The sequence below is a fragment of the Leptinotarsa decemlineata genome, unplaced genomic scaffold (genome assembly GCF_025532065.1).
Source record: "Leptinotarsa decemlineata unplaced genomic scaffold, Ldec_3_MD MMD2_tig00000199_RagTag_RagTag, whole genome shotgun sequence".
Lineage (NCBI taxonomy): Eukaryota > Metazoa > Arthropoda > Insecta > Coleoptera > Chrysomelidae > Leptinotarsa > Leptinotarsa decemlineata.
Window position 1 is genome coordinate 16,101,345 of NW_027412544.1, and position 17,185 is coordinate 16,118,529.

The window sequence follows — 17,185 nt, forward strand, 5'->3', positions numbered from 1 at the left end:
GGAATTCACTGCCTCAGAAGATGTTCCTTTAGGCTTACAGTCTGCAGAAATTCAACCATGGTGTTCTCTGAACATTACGGTATTTTACTTTTCGTGGGAACTTGAATGATATAAAAGAAATCCTATCACAAGGAAACTGAAAGTTAATTTACCACTGGTAAGGAGATTATATACCATTTTACCTCATATCGATAAAAAACTAACTTAACTTTTGAACGGTTTGACGTAGAAACATGAAAAAAACGTTTGGGGGCTATCACCGATACTATTTTTGGAAATAAAACACATTGTGATTGCTCGATAGATGGCTAGGGAAGGCACCTTAACTATCAGTGATGATCTGCACATGAAATCATAGCAAACAATATGACTTAATGAAATCAAATTATAATAATAATTATGGAAGATATAGGTATGAATTATACTTTGATCAATTTATGGTGGAATGAAAATTTCAATAACCATAATTACAGAAATCTCACAAACTACAATATTCTTTTACAGACAATAAATAGTTGACATTCTTTCCGAACCAAAGAAGTTATTCAATACATCTGATGTTCAATGGAAGGTAACTGACATCTTATATCCATTGTAAATTATTAAATTTTATATTGTAATTTCTCTCAAGTTATTTGCAGAACCCAAAGGCTTGCATGAGGAGTTCAAGGTGGGAATGTAGTGCTATTATTCTTGAATGATTTTGTGTATGTAACGAGTGTACTGTCCACGAATTTCCCCCTTTTGATTTATATCATACACACTCGTTAATATTTATATCTCTGTATTTATATCCTGGACCCGGAAGTCACGCAGGTAGCTATAGCTGCCTACTTGGTGATGTTAGATGATGCCTGGGAATTCTAGGTCTTCTAATTGAAACCACAAATGTGCGGTTAGCTCTTGTTGATGACGCCGTGCATATATGATGTTTCTCATTTTTGGTAACCAGTTGTTGTCCATTTTTGCAATTGGCTGCACCGCGATGATGAGGCCAATAGCCAGAAACACGTGTCCGCGGTTTGCCCCTATTTTTTTAGTGTTCTGTCCACGAATTTTCCCCTTTTGATTTATATCATACACACTCGTTAATATTTATACCTCTGTATATATATATATATATATATATATATATATATATATATATATATATATATATATATATACACAGATATATATATCTGTGTTTACCTACAGTACCTAAAATACCTGAGTTGAGACGCTCTGACCATATAAAGAGGCAGACGACAGGATGACAAGTTCAGTTTGAGAAGTGCCTAGAAGATGACAGTACTACCAACTGTCGAAAGCGCTCGCAGATAATTAATAGAAGATATAAAGCTTCAAATCCTTTTTGTAAAATTTAATATTGAAATATATATATATATATATATATATATATATATATATATATATATATATATATATATATATATATATATAATCGAGGACCGCCTGGATTCAGAGAGCCTCTAAATAGGTGTGACCAAAATTTCATGAAAACATATTCATTATTAACAAAGTTATGACAACTGAAATATTCGAAAACTCACACAGCTAACAGTCACAATCTTTTTTTTTTATGATTTCAACAATAAAGTGCCGCCAGATGAAAGAAAAACCAAATAGCGTAAATATTTTTAATGAAAATAACGGAATTACATTCACACAATTCAACTAACAATAAAGAAAAAAATTTAATAAACGTAACTAATAACTGATTATTAAAATGTTTCGATTCAGTGCAACAATTAATTCTAACTCATATTCTAGTAGCCTCTACTAATCCACCACGTATTTCGATACATGTGTCGTAGCGCTTACGAATGTTTCTGATTACGTTCCTTAGTTCTTGAGGGCTAATATCTGCAGATACTTGTCGAATTCTTGCACAGAGTTCATTTCTATCTCTTGAGCGGTTTTTGTAAACCTTTTGTGTGAGAAGCCCCCAGAGAAAAAAGTCCAAAACCGTGAGGTCTGGAGATCTGGGTGGCCACTCTATAAACGGACTACCACGGCCTATCCATCGGTTTGGAAAATGTTGGTTGAGACATTGCCTCACAGCTCTGGCATAATGAACTGAACACCCATCTAACTGGACAATTAAATTTGATCGTTCATTGATTGGCAGCTCGTGAATAGCATCCCAAAATTTTGTGTTTAAAAATTCTAGAAACCTCTGCGCATTAATGTTTTCCTCAAAAAAGAAAGGACCAATAATTCATTCGTTCAATATCCCACACCAGACGTTGATTTTTTGGAAATACTGGCTTTTACAGTTTATTACCCAGTTAGCATTATCCGCTGCCCTATAGCGACAATTCTGGCTTCGTCGGTATATAAAATATTTTTTAGGAAATTTCTATTGTTTAAATATTCCCTTTGGGTCCATGAACAATATTCTAGGCGTTTTGCTTCGTCGCCTTCTTGAAGTGTGTGTAAAAATTTTGGCTTGAAAGGTTTAATATTCTTCGCCTTGAGACATCTCCAAATAGTTTCTCGTGGAATATTCAAATCTAAAGTGGCATTCCTTATACTGGCATTAGGATTATTTCCGAAATAATCTAAAATGATTTGATCATTCCTGTCATTTCTGTTTCGTCTTTGTACAGGGTTACTTTTTAACATCATTTTTGATACTGCACCAGTTTCATTGAATATTTTATTTATTGTACCGCAGCTAATACGAGGACGTTCTGGATGTCTCTCATTAAATACTCTACAAATCTCTCTAGCACTTCTAACGTCATCTCTCGAAAGGCATACAATTTCAATTTTCTCTCTTACGCTCAATCTTGCAGCCGCGACACAAAATAATTCGAAGAACTGTAAGGTGAATATTGTTGACAATAGTACACTTAAATCTTTCACAAGTGTCAAACTGTAATATCATTTACATGGCAAATAAGATTCAAATTGAAATATTAGGTCTTAGTTTTAGTTAATTTGCGTGAAATCCTGAATGTAATTTCGTTATTTTCATTAAAAATATTTACGCTATTTGTTTTTTTTTTCATCTGGCGGCACTTTATTGTTGAAATCATAAAAAAATATTCTCATGGCTATATCTGTTGATATAGGGTGTTTTTTGTAACTGTTAGCTGTGTGAGTTTTCGAATTTTTGAGTTGTCACTTCTTGTGACACACTGCATTTATATATAACATAGTTACACATTCATTATCTCATGTTTTATTGCTGAAATGTTTTTCTTATCATACGTATATATTTGATTTTTTTTTAAGTTTGCAAATACATTTTGGGAAAATGAGGTTATTATTATTTCTCACCTTCATAATGATTTCAGCTGGATTATATATATATGTGAATTGTGTGAAAATTAAAGATTATAGACATATTCAACTGAAAACTGTAAGGAACCTTCATCAGATTCGTGAAAGAAATATTGTAGTTCCATGAGTTGTGATATAAATAAAATAAGAAATTTCGTGTTAACAAAGGTCATGATTAGCTTTTGTCCAAAAGAAACCAAAATTTTTCTGGAATCATACAATTTGAGACCTCTGTGTCTGGATAAAAAAGTTTTTCCATTCCAATACCATACCAAAAAACATGTATTCAAGTATATAATCTTTATACTTATCACCTGTTTTGCTGAATTGGTTCCAATAAACAACCAGTGTCAAGTACCTACATAATAACATCTGCAAACAATTCTTGTGTTGAAATATCAAGGAATTACACGAAATTTCATCAAAACTTTGCTTGAGTTTAAACTTCAACTAATAATTCACCAGAACTTGGACACTTATTTTTCGATTTAATACTGACAATTCGCCAATAACACTTAAAACACAAAAAATTCATTAACTCACTTCTCAAGTTATCCTAAAAGCACATTATGAAAAATGAATATGGAATTTAGAATTAAATATAAATTCAAATACACCCTGTGTGGTCTATGATTACAGTTTACTGTAAAGACTGCTTGCGTCATCTGAAACGACGCGTTGATCTCTCCTAATCAAGTTAGCCATGAATCCCTCATTTTGTCCCAAACTTTTACAGGTATGAGTAGATTCACCACCTTCAAACAAATAGTTTTTAGATATCTTAATGTTAACAAACCTTTAGTTAGGGAAGCTATTGATTATACTGTAGACGACCCCTCCAGATATAGAAGGCCTCGACACTCTGTTGAATGAGGGCCTCATGTTCCCCGTTAAAGGATGAACAAGTTTTTCATCCATCCCACGCCAGCCAGGTAGAGGTACACTGTGCAGGGCGGTACCTTTTAGTCATGAACCTATTTGTCCCCCTGACAAAAATCAGCTACAAGGCTAAGGGAGCTAGGCTCCAACCTGATTGAACTGTCGATGGCTGTCGGAATGGTAACAAAACCACCTCTTAGTCATGCACCCATTTGTCCTTCTGACAAAAATCAGCTACATGGGTAAGGGAGCTAGGCTCCAACCTGATTGAACTGAGGATGGCTGTCAAATGGTAACAAAAGACCCTTTTCTCCTCTTGCACATGCAGTAACCATGAAGGAAACACACGAAAGTATGTCACTTATTCTGAATGCAATAAGTTATAATACGTACAAGTGGCAAATATGTGGTGACCTAAAAGTCATAGGACTATTAGTAGGTCTTCAGGACTGCAGATTATTGCAGCACTGCAGAAAAATCCTTGAGGTGCTATCAGAGCGAAAGTAGCGATTCACATTGGATTTGAATCGCTGGAGATTAAATCCATTTGGAAAAACGTTCTCAGGAACTTTTTTTCACATAAATGCAGTTCTCCAGATGAAAGAGTTCTTAAACAGTGAAGTTCGATGTGTATTGAGTTGAACCTCAAAACGATGAGCAGCTACAGTCCGTCGCTTATTTCTGATATGCACCGCTCTTGGTGGAATCAAATGTGCCAAGTCACTTGAACACCTCCCGTGAAAGTATCTATAGAAGAGAGACAAATCTCCAACCTTTCTTCGATGTTCCAGGCTATCAATCAAGGTTGCACGTGATGTTTGCGTATCCAATCAGGCGGATGGCTCTTTTCTGGATGGAATCCAGCAACTTCGGGGTATGTTTGGAGGCAGAGCTCCATACATGAGAACAATACTCCAAAGCAGGTCTGATCTGAGCTTCATAAAGCATAAAAAGTTGCTGAGGTGTGTATAGGTTTCTGGTTCGGAAAAGTGTTCCAAGCTTTTGAGAAGCAGCCTTTGCAATTCCAGCGACATGATTGTGCCAACACATATTGGTGCTCATTTTAACCCCCAACAAACTTATCGAAGCAGAAAGCGGAATTGTCTGACCTGACATTATTATATCCGGTTCGGAGATATTTATCTTCTCGGAGACAACCGATGCCTGGGTTTCTGTGGCATTGAATTGAACCTGGTTACTCTCACCCCAATTCGAAATCACTTTTAGATCCTCATTGAGAGATATGTAACATTCTGCTGCCGGTGAACCGATGTCCTGGAATCCAAATGGAATGACGAGACAAGTGTGCTGTCGTCAGCAAAGCAATATATCGGATTCTTGGTTTTTTCCAATAAGTCGTTGATCTACAATAAAAAGAGGGTTGGAGACAGTATGGATCCCTGGGGAACACCAGCGTGGATGGTGGGAGTATTCGAGAGATATCCATCGACGGCCACTTGCAAAGAACGTTCTTTCAGGAAGCTGGAGAACCATACAAAGAAATGATCCGACAAGCCATAACATCGAAGTTTGACCAGCAAATCCTCATGCCACACACGGTCAAAGGCTTCAAAAATATAAAGCGCAACAGCTTTTGATTCTCCATGTTTCTGTGGGAGACATAGAAGGCCGCCTATTGATCTTTGCCTCCGAAAGCCTCATTGATGATTGCTCAAGAAGTTGTAGCCTTCCTAATATTTGAGAATATGGTGGTTTATGACTTTCTCCATGATTTTCAATATAACTGATAGCAAAACAATAAAAATGACAGTATTTTTGGGTTTAGCCAAGAATTTCGATACTATTCATCATACTATTCTTTTTCAACGAGTATATAATAATATGGATTATTCGACTGACAGAAATCAGTTCGTCAGAATTAATAATTCATACAGTTACCCTTTACCAGTATCTAAGGACGTTCCGCAGGGCATAGTATCGGGTACCTACTGTTTTTAATTATTTTCAATAATATGTATAACATTAAAATTTTCAAAGGACGTCTGATTTCTCATGTAGACGATATCATATTTGTGTTTACAGGAACAACTTGGGAGGAAGTTTAAATCATTGATGAGCAGTGCACAAAAATTATTCACGAATTTTAGAGAAATAAAAATTATATTTGAAAATAAAAATATTAAGTAATCTGAAATTTCCAAATATATATATATATATATATATATATATATATATATATATATATATATATATATATATATATATACAGGCCGTTTTTTTAGCTGATCTCACTATTGCTATTTCGAAAACTATAAGACCAAGAATAATCTCTTTTCAGATCGAAAATATTATTGTTTGGTTTTGAAATATTCGTCAAAAACCAGAATCGTTGAATTTCGTTTTTGACGCCACCTCCTCCATTTCGAATTATATAAAAAAAGGCTGAGGAACTTTCAATACTGTTTCATATTTGTTATATACGATTACAATACGATTTTTGTAGCTATTGTGATAACAAATTAAATCTATGAAAAAACTAGAGGTCCGTATTTAAAAAATTACAGTTGATGAAGAAAATATTTCAAAAACATCCAGTGATATTTTCGATCTGAAAAGAGATTATTCTAGTTCCCTAAAATAGAAAACTTTTGTCCAATTTAACCGGCCGTGTAGCTGAAAAACAGCCTGTAATCAATTCAATTTAACGCAACTCATATAAGTGTTTGAAAGCAAAATTGCTACTTATGTGATGTCCTTCTGATTACTTCATAGTTATTTTGAATTATGTTTATTATTTTATTATGATTTACATTTAGGCAACATGTTACAAACGAGTATAATCTCGAGATAATCTGACCGAAACCACAGAGCGTAGGCTCCTTTTGTTCGGGTTATTTCTTGCAACCAAACGTTGTCCATCCTTGCACTTAGCCATATCGCATTAATTGCGGCTAATAAGACAGAAACACGTTTCCTCGGCTTTTCTTTTTTGAGTCTATATATGAGAGCTTACAGAGTAATACGGAGCCCTGCCATGATGGACATCCTTTTTCTAGGTACTCATGAAACCCTTCACGGAACATGAAGTAACCGAATAATCCAACCCTGAGTCTACAGTGGAGGTTAATGTGGATTAAACGACCCCAACTGTTCTGAATTCTTCAATTCCTGAGCATCTTAACAAACATGGGAACCTGAATAGTGCAACCAGGAGGCCACTTATTGTCTCTTCAAGAGCAAGACATCTTATTAATCTGCCTTGCACTAATTTCAATAATTCACCCTGACTTGCAAGTATATTTCAATGTTTTCTAATGTATCGTCGGTTATAACTGACTTACTAATGCCATCTTATTAGAAGGTTGCTGAAGGCATTGAGGTGGGAATCTTGCACCTCGTACATTCGTCAACCTCAATATCCACCAATCAACTGGATGTTCTTCAATACCCTATTATGACTGCCATAGAGGATATTCAAGAAAATAGTGCACAGGTAAGATTCAAGAGCGGCACATTTCGGCTTAAATGGCTACAGGTTACCTAAGAGGATTAGGAAAGCGTTTTCTGGCTGGTGGGTGACGTTAGCACCAAGCAGCCGTGGGAGGGTTTTTCCCTGAAAAGCGTCACAGGAGATATATTTCACAAGGCACATATTTGCGTTGCTTACCTACCTGACGAAGGTAGTCGCAGACTGATCGCCGATCAGATCCTCCCTAGACTAAGGAAAAAAGTAACATGGTCTGTCAATCTGTTTTTCCGTTAATCAGCTGTCGCCCCCATACGAACGACAACTCTCAGAAGTTGAGAAACTTGTGCGAGCTAAGTACTAACGAGGTCTTCTTGGAGAGGTCTTGGTAGTAGAGCACATACTCTGAAGTAATCGGCTTCGTTGAGAAGCTGGATTTATTTGATCGAGCTTGAATATGTGTGAATAACGATAAACCCACGCAGGTTACTGTGGAGGGACATGAATGCCTAATCAAATTATTATGTGATAGTTACTTGCTTCAAACCCTTAATATAACGTTTTATTTTTTTTTACATAGTTTATCATTAATTTCGGATATAGCTTCATTGTTCTCTTCAATCGATTCTTGAAGTCTTCTGATTTCCTCTTCGTTTTGACAGTTTTCCTTTTCCAGGCGACTTTTCAGAGCCGTAATCTGCTCCCTTTGTTGTTTATAAAAGTATTCCTCTTCTTTGGCAGCTCCATATTTTCCCAGGGAGCCTCCAGCCTCCCGAATTGATCCTCCGCCTCCTCCTCCCTTACCTGCACCGCTTCCCAAGTCTCCTAATCCACTTGAGCTACAATTTTTCCTCTTATAATGTTTTTGTATGCATCGGCTTAAAATTAATTTACTATTTTTCATAACGTCGTACAAGTTATGGAAGAATCATACTTGAATTTAATTCATAGTTGGATGGAAATGAAGGTTAGTTTGACTTTTCCTGAATACGTATGATATGAATGATGGGTAATGTCAGATTATGTCACAATCTGTTTTAAAATCTGTTTTTCCGTTAATCATGAATGACATGAACGATTCAGAACTATTAGTACTGATTAGATGCTGGCCACTGTGTTTGAGACGCTAGCATAGTTGTAAATTAAGTATTGCAAATTTCAGTAGAAAATTTCACTGATTTCTCAGTTTCAACTTCGTCCACAATCATCTTTGGAAACAGTTAAGTTTCAACATCCTTCTCAGAGTTATTTTCTCTCAATTCCACATTTACTATATCATTATACATCGTCTAAATATCTTGTACATATTACGTCTTAACATTATTACTAAATTCTTTCATTTATGAAGTCTGCGACGGAGTGCAAAAGTTACAAGAAATAAGCAGCAAGCGATATGTTTTCTGACAATTCTTAAATTAGGTACAAACTGACGTTCTGATTTTTGCCAGTCCAAAAATACTTTTTTCCGAATATATCTTTTCAGCACTGTGAATGAAATCTTACGATGTTTCCAGTATTGTCTTTACGAGTATATAACATTTTGAATGCCACAGAATAAACACCACATTGCGAAAGATTTTGATCTTTGATTTTATGGGAGTTATAAGCAACAAGAGTTCATTTTTCTTATCACTTGCTGTATCACTTTGCTACGTGTTGGACCACTTGAATACATTATCATTACTAATGACCTGTAAATTTGAATTTCGTCACGGCCTTAATGAAAGAAAAATCACTTCTCAATCCCAACTGTAGTAAAAAACTTCCAGCGAAAACTTTTCACTGTACGGTAACTACGAAACGTGAAAGATTTAAAATTTTATTTTTGTGTGAGACAAGAACGCGAGCACAGCATAACCTATGCTGTGACGCGAGCAACGACCGAATCACTAGTAGTTGTCTATATAGCCACCTCTCACCTCTGTGTTATTCCCGCCATAAGAAACAATGAACAATGCCCAAACACAGAGCTGGGCTGCTGTTGCGGGAATGAATAAGCATTGATAGCCAATGTTTTCAAAATTTCAAAACATAGATGTTTTAAGTTCTATGTCGAAGTTTTTTGCCATCAATGATAAATGATCAATATAATTCGTGCATCGATGGTTGTGCAGTACCATCGAAGTGTTTTGTACAGTAATTGTATATGTCGATTATAATTATTTAAAATACTGAGGGAAATTGGACAATGTATTAATTTTTTGGTTACCTGTCTTGGCATTTTTGTTACTTCATCACCAATCACGACGCGAACGAAATTATCCTTCTGTTGTGGAGATCAGTCCCTCGATTTCTGATACTTCGATTAATTGAAATCATATGATTATGTATTGTTGGCTATTCTAGCCAACTAATTAACATCATCAATACGAAATTGGTTGGCTATGAGAACTGTCGAAGTAGTCCAGAGGAATTCGTAAGGATTTTCAGTTTGTGACATGCGCAAATATTCGGAGTGATCGAGTGATCCGATATCACGTTTGTTATGATTTTGGAATATGGATTTGTTGGTTATGTTATGTACTAAAGAAATGAGAAACCAAAATAGAAATATTTAGTGGCCTGATAATTGGTTTAAAAATCTTGTTTTTTATAGAACGGCAATCCTCAAAACTGTCAATTTTTTCATATTTGCGTTTGGAAATTCAGGTGAGTAAAATGATTTTATGTTTTTGAATGAAAATCAAGCAAGCATTTGGTGATTTCCAACTATGCATCAACTATTCAACTCCATTATTACAGGTAGGATTAGCCGAAATGTCATCAGAGTCATCAAGCTCTGAATCAAATTGGGGAAATAATTCTGAATCATCCAATGATGAGGAACTTGTCGAAATGCTGTTTCATCACCATGAGGAAGAGGATGAAGATAATCACATCAATAGAGATGCTGCAGACCACAGAAATTTTGTAGCTTGACAAGTTTTAAGATAGCAATAAAATTGTAATATTTCTGTTTGTTGATGTTCATTTCATTGTTTGGCATAGGTTAAATAAACATCCATTCAGGTAAAATAAGAATGATTTTTAAAACAGTATAAAAATATAATTTGCTCAAGGGTGGGTACTTTACGACCGGATTAAGAGTCAATTAAAGTAATCGGTGCTGAGAATGACACCACATCCTGTCATTTGCTAGAGAGACAGCACAGCCCCAGCACTGATTATTTTAACGGGCTGTTAATCAGGTCGTAAAGTACTCGTCCTAAAACATAAACTAATAACTTCTTTCTATATAAAATCACATAACAGGAACCCTACGTATGACATAAGATATCAAACTAAATCCCTCATACTAACATTGAATTCAGAATATTTATCAACATCTGAATTCTTATTTTTGCTCATTTGTCTGAGCAAATTATTTCTTGTTTCTAATAATTCATTTCTCTTCTTTCTTATTTATAACTTTTCTTTTTCCAATTTTAACATTTCTTCTATTTTGAATTTTTCCATTTTGACCAAGCCGATGACTATTCAAGTCAATTCAATATGTTCATTTTTATCGGTTTTCACCTTCACTTTTCGCTGCACAAAATATAAATTTCAAATTTCCAACTAATAAGTCAGTTCAAATGACAATTTGACAATTGCCATTTATCAACACAAATAAGCGTTCTAGCAGGACATGAATCCTAAACTATTTTCAACCAGTCTCACGGCATACATGCGCAGTTGGCCAGTCCATAACACCAGCTTCAAACCATCCGAAATTTCTTGCTAGAACAAACGTAATATAGCACACATGTTTAATGTTATTTTTATTTTGTATTTTTTGTTTTGTTTGTGTTGTGTTGTGATTCATGAACGACTAAAGTCTTGAACCCCCGCTCCAATAACGCAATATAATATTCACTGTTGATAGTTTTTCCCTTCTCATAATAGTCGATGAATATACACCACGCACATTCCAAAATACCGAGGCCATAACCTTTCCAGTCGATTGTTGTGTTTTTGGACGCATTGGACGAGGTTCAACAGTTGCTCTCCATTCAGATGACGACCGTTTTGATTCCGGAGTGAAGTTAACTCACTCAATTTCACTTTTCGATCATTCAAAACGATTTTGTGGATTTAAAAAAATGTTTTCTGGTGTTACTTCCTCATTTGGACGCCCACCCACCATTCTGCATCATCGGTGTCTCTACGACCACGTTTGAAGTCAGCAAACCAACAATAAATTGTTGTTTCCGTTAGAGCGGAGCCCTTAAAACACTTTTCAAGCCATTGCTTCGCTTGAACGGTATTTTCTCATCAAGAAGCAGTGTCAAATTAAAACACGAAATTGTTTTTGATCCATTGTTTTGAAAATAACAAAAGTAGTCTGTTTAAAAAAATCTGTTTTCCGTTAATCTGCTGTCGCCCCCATACGAACGACAACTCTCAGAACTCAATAACTCACAAACAGCTTTCTTTTGAAGATTAGTACTAACTGAAAAACCGGTGAATGCAATAGGACTAGCCACATCTATGTGTTAGACCCGAGACTCTTCAGCTCAAATGTAGGAAGAGTTTTCTGAATTCAGTTATGGTCCCGCCCACTAAACATGCGTTCGTTAGATGACAGTGAGAGTGAGAGAGAAGAGAAAAAAAAAGATTTGTCAAGTCCCTTCCTAGATTTGACAAGCTGTAGTAAAATCGATGGTAAACATAGATTTTTTTTTACGATGTTCATCCCTAGTCGTGGGAGAGAGGGGTATTCAGATATATGTTTCAACCACTCGGGCTGCTGACACCTTTCTGCGTTTCCAGCCGCCTTCGTCCAATAGGCATTGCCAGACGTACAGAAATTTCGTTAGATTTGAAAAAACTTGAAAAAGTGAAGATTTGCTGTCCAAATAATGGAAGAAAGAAAGAAAGATTGAAGTTATCGAAATCAAGTGTATCAGAATAAAATTTCGTCGAATAATAAGAGCCAAAAATTATAAAGCATCAATTTCGGAAAAACGAGACAAATAGAAGATAAATGACGGCTAAGTAGTGGTATTATTGTAATTTTATTTTTCCAGTCTTATCCATTGAAAAAAATCTACCGATGCTAGCCCTAGTCAAATGAGAAGAGCTGAATTTGAAACATAGGTTGAGTATATTGTGAACGTGTAAAAGTAAATGAAATGAATTAGATTTGATAATTAAATTGAAAATGTGAATCAATGGGGATTTAAACCATTCACCGCACCCTTTTCGAATATATGCGGGTATACCATCTGTACCTTCTGATTTTTCAGGTTTTAATTTTCTCAGTGCTTCATTGAAATCAGTTTCGTTTATTGACTGCAAAGTGAATGTTTCATTACATAAACCTGTATTAGCATTACTATTGAAATTTAAATTATATATATATATATATATATATATATATATATATATATATATATATATATATATATATATATATATATATATATATATATGATGAGCTGTTTTCTCGGGTTTCGCTCCGTGTTCTGTGTATTTTCTCCCCATAAGGATTATTTTCTAGTTGAAAAAACCAGACATCACCAGAAGATGGCAAATGAGACTTTGCCGAAACGTTGTGAAAATAATCCTTATGGGGAGAAAATACACAGAACACGGAGCGAAACCCGAGAAAACAGCTCATCATACTTTATCCGTGAGAATCTTCGAGTTAACATATATATATACATAAACGGAACATTAGGAAACATAATTTCGAGATTCTTGAAGCCCATTCAATAAAAGAAAAAAACTCATAGTATTTACATTTACCTACTCCGCTAACAACACTAATTTAAAAAAACTGGGTAGGCTGTGAAAAAATATGAAACTACATAATGTGTCACTGTCACTGAATAAATTAATGCCCGTTAGTTCAATGTAATGTATGAAAATTAAAATAATATGTTATCTTTACAAAAAAAAAATTGAAATTGTGCTAATTTGTGGTGAAAACACATTGCATCGACAAGTGGCTGATATTTTTAACGCAAGACATCCTGGTAGACATGTACAGCAATCCACTGTAAGTAGGATTTTAAAAAAATTTAAACTGACTGGTTCAGTTGAAAATACTTTTAAAAAACGTCATAATCCATCACGCAATAATGATGAGGTTCAGTTGGCTGTCTGCCTGGATGTTATCGAACAGGGAAAATCAAGTATTACCAATCTTGTAGATAGAACTGGCGTTAAAAGAGAAAGCGTAAGAGCAATTTTACATAAAAATAAATTCAAACCCTACAAACCCAAATTTATAAATACCTTAAAGGAAAGAGATTTTGATGTTCGACTAGATTTCTTTTTCTGGTACCAAGGAGAAGTAGAATCAAACAGAAAATTTCCTTACAAAATCCTATGGACCGACGAAGCTACCTTCACATCGAACGGTGTAGTCAGTTCCCAGAATTGTAGGTGGTGGGCTCAGGAAAATCCTCATTTTGTGATAGAATGTCGGGACCAATATTCATTTAAAACAAATGTGTGGTGCGGTGTTTTAAATAATCAGGTAATGGGACCATTTTGTTTTAGACACAATTTAACTTCTCAGGATTATTTGCAATTTCTAAATACTGAGATCAGTGATATAGTGGACAATATGCCGGTTGAAATAAGACACAGTCTGTGGTATCAATGTGACGGGGCTCCTATTCATAGTTCAAGACAAGTCAAAGAGAAACTATTAGAAATGTTTAGGGGCAAAGTTATTGGGCGAAATATGGAGCAAATATGGCCGCCTAGGTCGCCAGATTTAACCCCACTAGATTTTTTTTCTTGTGGGGTTACTTAAAACAAATCGTTCATAAACAAATACCTTTTCGTGACGTGAATCACCTAGAAACTGTTATTAGAAACTCTATTTTAAACATAAACCCTGTGAGTATCAGCAACTCAATAAAAGATGTATCAAGAAGGACAATTATCTGCATAGAACGCGATGGAAGACATACAGAAATGTAGTGTATTTAATGTCGTGAGTCTTTTTTTCGTGTTTTTTTGCTATTAGGTATAGGTACATGTTTATTTTCAGTTCCTTTCAATTAAGATTAAATTCCACTGTATTTTTTGTTGAAAAAACAATAAACACTCTAAGATATTGTTTCCTAATGTTCCGTTTTGTTCTAATTCATATTGTGAGGCCATTTGCTCATTAAAAAACTCAAGTACTGTATAGTTTGGAAAGCCCCGTTGAAACTAGATGAACTTTGCATCAAGTTTGACAACTTTTATTTTTCAAAATTTGTTTTTAACATCAAAGAGGCTCTTAAAATATTATTATATTACAAAAAAAGAAATAATGATTTAGTACAGGTGTGCTTAAATTTTGATAAGTAGAAAAAGCAGGAATGCGGAATAATAGTGAAAATATAAAATACTTATTATGGGTTCGAAACTTGGTGTGTGGGTATAAAATTACAAAAGAAAATGTTTTTATCCTTTGATATTTTTGGATATTTTGAAGAATAATGTCATTTTTCGATGTTTCTTTTTTTAAATGTCAATTTTGACAGGTTAAGGAAATCACGTGACCTATTTTGTAGACGCCATTTGACATCATTTCTTAAGCAAAATCTACTGCCAAAATCAAATTTCACATAAAACGATAAATAAAAAAGTTTCCCATTTGATGCGGACTTTATCGGTGACACTGTATATGTATATATATATATATATATATATATATATATATATATATATATATATATATATTTATTTATTTATTTATTTGATCCATACAAACTTGTTAAGTTTTATTACATGGATTCCTATTATTAACAATACATACAATGTAAATTCAACTTAAAAAAGAAATATATTTTTATTACGTACTTACTATAAGAACTGTTGGGGTACAGATTTAGGTAGATTTAATTTTCACGAAGATATATTCAGTATATTATTCAGTATTGTGTTACGGAAATTAGAATATGGTAAAGACCAATCAATATCCGTTATTTCATTGAATTCATTAGCTAATATCAACATGGTTGCGAGAGGTGATCTAGTGCTAGATATTGACACAGAAATATTGAACATAATTGTATGTCGAGTACGGCGTGAAGGGACATGAAACGGAATCAAGTGTAGGATTTCGGGGGAATCAATTCGATTATTAATTATTTTATATATGAATATCAGGGCTGACAAATTGCGTCTTTGTTCTAATGATAATATTTTGAATTCGCTCCTTAGCCGTGATGTTCGTATTAAATTGTAATCGGGCCATTTATGATATTTTTTAAAATAGAGATATCGAAGAAATTTGTTTTGAACCTTTTCAATTTCTTTTAAAGTAGTTTTGTATTCTCCTGTCCAAATTATTGAAGCAAACTCCAGTTTTGGTCTAACTATAGTATAGTAGAGTAATTTAATTGTATTTATATTATTAAATTCACGCGTTTGTCTCATTAAATATCCCAACATACGATTTGCAGATTTTACTAATAGCATTATATGCTTTGTGAAGGAAAAAGTACTATTATAAGTAATGCCTAAGTCTTTCACCTCGGTTTTTTCACCCAGGACCTCTCCATCCATATGATATTCAAATTTGATCACATCTTTCAAACGGGATATTGTTAACGTATAACATTTTTTTATATTGAAAAATAACTTATTAGTATAACTCCAATTCACAATGTTGTTGATGTCTTTTTGCAATGATACGCAGTCTCTAACAGTCTGAATACGTTTAAAAATTTTGAGATCATCTGCAAACATCAGACAATGTGAATGATGTAAGACCGAGGGTAAATCATTAATGAATAATAAGAATAGAAGAGGTCCTAGATTTGATCCCTGAGGAACACCGGAATTAGCATAAAATTTTCCCGAAGTGTTCCCATTATGTTTAACAATGAAATATCTATTTCTCAAGTAATTTTTAATCAGTTCAAGAAAATTCCTCGACAACCCAAATTTACTAATTTTTAGCAAAAGCACATCATGATTTACTTGATCAAAGGCTTTACGGAAGTCTGTGAATACTATGTCCAATTGAGATTTATTTTGTAAAGTTTCAAAAGCATGGTTGCTAAAAATAAATAAATTAGTATTTACTGACTTCTGGGTCATAAAGCCATGTTGTTCAGGTGCTATGTATTTATTTGCGAATTTATACAGTTTCGAATATATAATTTGCTCCAATAACCTAGACGGAGCACACATAATTGAGACACCTCTATAATTTTCAATTTCTATTTCATTCCCCGATTTGAATATAGGTATGGTAATAGATGTTTTCCAAAATTCAGGAAAAATATTCGACTCAGCTATTAAATTGTAAATATGAAGTAATGGACCTCTTAACCATTCATAACAGCCCTTCAATATATAAGGAGGGATGCCATCAATTCCCGCAGCTTTTTTGGGTTTAAGTTTTTTGACAGCTTCATTATAGTCAAGTTCAGTTATTGTATGTATTTGAAAGGAGTCATTTGTCATATTAGAATCATTCAGGTTTACATTGTATGATGCTTTTTCTTCACAGTAAACAGATGAGAAAAAATTTGCAAACGATTCTGCGGTACCCTCATCTGCCACCATTTTGCCCTTATAAGTAAAGCTGCCTAAGCAAGTTTCATTTGTTTTTTTACTATTCACATAATTCCAGAATTGATTTATGTGTTT

General features: G+C 34.2%; 1 long non-coding RNA gene across 1 annotated transcript; it reads left to right on the top strand.

Moving 5' to 3' along the window:
* Nucleotides 1-9,986: 9,986 nt before the first annotated feature.
* Nucleotides 9,987-10,555, top strand: LOC141481470 (uncharacterized). The gene is made up of 2 exons (XR_012464997.1): nt 9,987-10,246; nt 10,340-10,555. It is a non-coding gene; the product is annotated as an uncharacterized lncRNA (long non-coding RNA).
* The last annotated feature ends 6,630 nt before the right edge of the window (nt 10,556-17,185 follow it).